We start from the raw sequence: 6,682 nt of genomic DNA on the forward strand, positions 1-6,682 counted from the left end.
TTTTCATTTTTGTTTGTAGACTTTACCAAATAAGAATTTTTGTAGATTTTGTTTCTCACGTAATTTGAACTCTTTCAAATAATATTCATATATAAAATATAAAAGAACTTCAAAATGACAAGAACTTGTAGTTGTGGTAAAGGAAGAGGCTTTAAGTTTAGGATTATCTATTTTTCATTTTTGTTTGTAGACTTTACCAAATAAGAATTTTTGTAGATTTTGTTTCTCACGTAATTTGAACTCTTTCAAATAATATTCATATATAAAATATAAAAGAACTTCAAAATGACAAGAACTTGTAGTTGTGGTAAAGGAAGAGGCTTTAAGTTTAGGATTATCTGTTTTTTGTTAATTATTTTAGCATTTACTTGTACTTTAATGATAAAGGTTCGGTTTCAAATTTAATACAAAATACAAACAAACTTCAAAATGAGAAGAACTTGTAATTGTGGTAAATGAGGAGGCTTTAAGTTTAGGAGTATTTGTTTTGTGTTAATTATTTTAGCATTTGGTTTGTTTTACTTGTACTTTAATACATATGAGATTGGTAGTCATAGTTATAGACTCCCTTTTGCATGATCTACTGCTTGGTAGCAAGGGATATGAAAATGGTAGTTATAGTTTGTACTACCTTTGGAACGGAACTATTAAATCAACTTTTCAAAAATATTTTTCAATAGTATGCCACTGACCAAGAAGTGAAGCGCCAGAAGCACCACTTTGATCGAGAAGTGCGCCCCTTGGCGACATTACCGAGAAGTAAACTTACCTTTCGATCAGAGTTGAGAGTTTACTTTTCGGCTCAGACGAAAAGTTTACTGGAAAAACTTACATTTCAGTCCAACATTTTCCCTACATTTTGCACTACTTGGGTGTCTAAATTGGAAAAAAATAGTAATCTTTTTTCAATGATAAAAATAATATTTATTGTGATAAATAGTGATTGATTGGCTATTAAATTTTTAGTATGATTTTTTTAAATATATATGAACATAAAAAGATAAAAATAAAAAGTATATGAGTGCGTATTTATTAAAGTTACGAAGCATATTGTAAAACTTGAAAAGATAGAGGAAACTATTTAGACAAACGGAAAAAGTAGAAAGTTGAAACTTTTAGGGTTGGAGTGTGGGATTTGAACTATTTATATTTGTGAGAAATTTTTTTTTTACAGAAATTCTAATTTGATAAAGTCTAAAAGAAAGAATGATATTAAAAAAATAAAATAAATAAAAGAGTTGAGAAAAAATATCTACCAAAATTCTAATTTGATAGTCTGAAAACAAAAATAAAATAAATATAAGAGTTGAGAAAAAAATATCCACAGAAATTCTAATTTGATAGAGTCTAAAAATAAAAATAAAAATAAACAAAAATGAAATAAATAAAATAGTTTTTTTTTTAAAAATGGTCCCTAGACTATTGTTAAGTGTATTAGGGACAAAATAGGTAAACAGACCAAAATGCACTATATTTTAATGCCGAGTAAACGGAATATCTAATGGAAGACTAAATTGGGTGAATTTTAGAAAGTCGAGATACCATATTTGGTGCAATTAAAAGTCAAAATGCAAAATTGAGAATGAGCAATACTCTAGGGACCATTTTAAGAACAAACTATGTGATTGGAAAAGGCAATGGCTTCTGTGAGCAGTTAAAACTTTAATTATTAATATAACACATATAATTTATAAAATATGAAAATCTTAAAATGTTATGAGTGTATTTATACTTTTTAAAATGTATTATATATTTGTAATATTTTACTTTAATCTCTTATTATATATTTTTGTCAAATATGTAATATACTTTTACAATACATGCAAGATGCAATATTAGAACTCAAGGGATTATAATATAATCCAATGCTTCAAGTGACGATCTGCCAACTTCTTACTGAAAAATGCTATTGGGTGCAGCCCTTGTTATAACACAGCCCCAATGCCACTGCCTGAAGCATCACCCTCAACAACAAATGGGAGTGAGAAATCTGGTAAGCTTAATACTGGTGTTGTTGTCAATGCACGTTTTAACTCCTCAAAAGCCTGTGCAGCTTCTTGGGACCAATCAAATGCGTTCTTGCGTAGCAGATTCGTTAAAGGTGCTTCCAGAACTCCATAACCTTTAATGAATCGGCGGTAGAATCCTGCTAACCCGAGGAAACCTCGAAGGCTTGTTAGCGAAGTTGGAGTTGGCCAATCTGCCACTACTTGCACTTTGTCAGCATCAACAGATACACCATGGTCATGGATGATATGCCCTAGATAACGAACATGGTCCTCCCCAAAGACACACTTCGACCTTTTGAGAAATAAGTTGTGCTGCTGCAAACATTAGAGAACCATTCGAATATGTTTCAAGTGCTCAACCCATGTAGCACTATATATGAGAATATCATAAAAAAAACTAATACAAGCTTTCGTAAGAAGGGACCGAAGACCTCATCCATTAAGGACTGGAATGTCGAATGGGCATTGGTAAGCCCAAAAGGCATTACCAGAAACTCAAAGTGGCCATGATGGGTTCAGAATGCTGTCTTTTCCACATCATCTAGATGCATTCGAATCTGGTGGTACCCTGACCGAAGATCAAGTTTGGTGAAGAATATTGACCCTTGCAGTTCATCCAATAACTCATCTATCACTGGAATAGGAAACTTGTCGTTGATGGTGCAGCTATTCAATTCTCGGTAATCAAGAAAGCACATAAAAATATGTCATAAAGCAATCGGAGTTGTGGTGAACTAGAACTTGCTTGCAGATTCCAGAGCTCGGGAGGTGCTCCCCATTTGCCACTACTACTCGCATGCCTGGACGAGGGCTGGTTGCAAGATCCAATGACTTGACTATGGTAGCATTGATAAAATTGTGGGTGCTGCCAGTATCAATTAGTGCAAGCAATGGTTGACCTGCAATCACTATCTTGAGGTTCATCATCTTGCCCGTAGAGACCCCTGTGATGGCATTCAAGGTGATTTCTGCCACATCTGGGGCTTCTTCCTCAGCATCCAATGGGTCATCCTCATCACACATATTCAAAATAAAAAAGGGATGCTTACAACGATGGCCGCGAAACCATGTTTCATCACAGTTAAAACAGAGGCCTTTTGCCTTGCATTCTTCTTGCTCCGCAGGTGACAACCGACGAAGCGAGGGTGGCTTAAAGCTTGGTTTAGGTGCTGCTTGAGCTTTGTGACTGTGATTACTGGGCTGCTAGGCGAAGAAGAGACTGGATGAGGTGGTTGTCGAGCCACAGCGAGACCCAACAATTGGAATTTCCTTGCAAAATCCCGGGCTGTATTCATAGCTTCAGCCAAAGTGGCTGGCTTGCTACGCTCCACATCAATTCGTAAAAGCTCGTCTAGTTCCGCTGTGAATAAATCAACTTGCTGATCAAAACGAACAGAGGTCGCACGAGCCAAAACCGTTTGGAAATCATCCACATACTTATCAATATGCCTCCCTCGCTGTTTCAAATTGGCTAACTCTCCCAAAGGATTGTTGCTGCGTGGCGGCCCAAAACGCAACTTGCAATATTCTTTAAACAAAAGCCAAGATAGGGGAGGTTCATCCCGCAAGATTTGATAATACCACAGTTGTGCTTCACTGATCATGTTGAATGCTGCGAAGCCCACTTTTTCTTGTTCTGGAGTATGGGTTGTACGGAAATAAAGTTCGCACCGATGTAACCAAATTAAGGGATCCTCCTTGCCCGCATATTGGGGAAAATCTAGATTGGTAAATCGAGATTGAGGAGGTGTGTTATCCTCTGGAAAATTTGCATTTTGAACTTCCGATCCTACATGTGGGGTTGCTGTTGCTGGGCCTGAATATAGTCTGCCAGTAATTGTTTCAACTCCTTAACTGACTCATAGAGGTCTGCGTAGTCCTCCTTGGAGTTTGTGCTGCTGGAAGAACGATCGCCCATAACGCCAGCAACATAACCAAATGTTATGGGTTCTTCGTCACAGGCTTGGTAGAATTGCAAAAAAAGGGAATGGAAAGAAAGGAACAATTGTGAAAAAGGATAAACTGGGTTTTCTTGAGTTCCCAAAAATCCCTAGCCCTTTGATTTGGGATTAAAACTTTGCTTACTGATATTGAAATTGATACTCCCTTATATTGGGCAGTACAAGGAATCCAAAACTAATCTAATTACTAAAACTAAGTTAGGAAGCTTTCTAATACTACTATAACTTTCTAAACTATGATATAGTAATAAACTAACAACTTTCTAAACTATGATATAGTAATAAACTAACAACTTTCTAAACTATAATATGGTAATGAAATAGAACTCCTTCACTACTGCAATTTCCCAGATTACAGCTTCTATGTTGATCTGTTTCTACGAACATAACCACGCCCCTAGAATGCATCAACCACCTTTCTTCATTTGCTCCTTAGTTGCCTGATTCCTTTGATAATGAACAGTTGAACACATTACGTAGTGCTGTAAATAATTTATGAATGTCCATATGCAGATATGCTAATACCCCACACCAAACCGAATTCTGAACTTTTTCAAACTGAACCGAACTACAATGTTAAACCGAATGGTTTCATTTTTTTAAAAAAAATTGAACAAATTGAAACCCAAAAAACTGAACTGAATACCGAAACGCCCACCCCTATTGGAAAATGCTATTTAAAGTTTAAATTCATGGGCTTTGCGACTGGGCCTTTAGTTGGCCAGGTAGGTTTGGGCTGAGACAGATGTTTCTTCTTCTTCTTCTAGAAAAAAAGATGAAGATAGCCCACTAATTTCTATCTTTTGTTTTAGAAGTTAAAGAAGAAAACAACAGTCTACCGAAGAGATTGTCGGTGACTCGGCGTTCCCGATAGTACTACAAGTTCACCAGGAACACAACTCTGTCTTCTGCTCAATAGGATCAACCAGGTATTGTATTTTTACTATTTATTAAAGAAAATAGATTTGCCAGTTTCCTCAACATGTTTGATGAAATTCTTCTGACATTCAGATTTGTTTAAAATGTCAGTTATCAACCATTTTTGCACTTGATAAAATAATTTTCATATTTAGATTAGTATGCTTATTGATTTATATGGCGCATCCCCACTCATGGGCTGAGTAAATTAAAAAGGTCAGACCTTTGTGGTCATTAAGCAGATTGTTGTTGCTATTAAGTCTTGTTACGAACTTCAGATATTTGCAATGGAAAGTCAATGTTATTGATTACTTATTTGGTTTATAAATGGTTCTCACATACCTACTTAAATCTTTACCTGGCTACTAAGCACTAAAGCTTAAGTGATTGAAGTGCAGGAGATTTTGAATCTTCTGGATGGTGAGGAAATAGCCAGGAGCATTTACTATTTTCCACACAGTGAACTGAGGCTTGCTTGGGCCATCATCTTTTGTGGCATGCATTTTAGATACTCTGGTATCGTGAAGGTTGAGTTCAACGGAGAAGAAGAAGGTGGGAAAGTTGTTTCATTATTGATCTAAACTAAAAAATGCAATACAGAGAGCTTTGGATGTAACTACCATTCTTTTATATGGAATGGTAGTCAGTTATAACAGCTAGAATGAGGAAATTACAAATGGAGCCTGTAACCCCTCACCTATTTCAGTAAAAATTAAGGTTCGAAAAATATTTCTTTAGGCTATAACATTCATGAGATGATCTCCCGATGCCTCAAAAGAATTATTAGAAGTAAGGACAGTTAGTAATAAGCTGCGATCGTACGTCCCGGTCACGAACCGTAAAAATTTTAGGAACTAGTATTCGGACCCGTTTGTCCTAGGAAATGGATTTTTAGACATCATACTATTATTCTTGAATTTCCTATTTAATTAGATTAGCCAATAGTAGCCAAAATTTATTTGTGATCGTACATCACGAAATTTCGCGGTGTACCGAACCTAGCCCAATTTTGAGTTTTAGACTGGAATAAATTTTTGGGTTCGAGAATTATTTGAATTGAATTAGTTTCTACCGAGAATTCATCTGATTTAATCCCGATCAGTCTAAGCTAAGATATTTATTCTACTTACCACTAGAAAGTGACACATGTCATTAATTTTCACCATGTATTACTCTAGCTTATGAAGCAAGATAACAATTAAGTCTTCAACTTCATTTTTCCTTGCCTCATTGCCGAAATATCACAAGGGAGAGAAGACAAAAATTTCCATCATCTTCCTCATTGAAGCTTAGTATTCCATAGCTAAATTTCTTCAACAAAGTCTCCAAACATTCGGTAAAACTCCAATTTTATTCGGTAGATAGCTTTATTTTTCATCCTAGAACATGAATCTAAGTTAAGACTTCTTAAAATCATGTGTTATGTGGTTGATGGAATTCTAGGGTTTTAAGGTGAATTGGGGAAAATCATCTACAAGGATCTCCTACAAAATTTGAAACCCGATTGAGGTAAGGAATCCCTTTAATTGGTTGAGGTTGTTCGAAACTAGATAATTGATAGCTTGGTTGAAATATGATGAGTTCTAGGTAGAATTTTTGTGTACATAATGAATGTATATATATGTATTGTGTACATACTTGTGTATATGTACGTATGGTGTAATATATATATATATATTATTATGTAGTATGTACCTAGTTATGTGTATGTACGGGTGGTATAGTATATATAAATATATATATATTATATGTGAATTAGGCATGTACGTGAATTAGGCATATATATAGGGGAGA

The sequence above is a fragment of the Ipomoea triloba genome, chromosome 9 (genome assembly GCF_003576645.1).
Source record: "Ipomoea triloba cultivar NCNSP0323 chromosome 9, ASM357664v1".
Taxonomy (NCBI): Eukaryota; Viridiplantae; Streptophyta; class Magnoliopsida; order Solanales; family Convolvulaceae; genus Ipomoea; species Ipomoea triloba.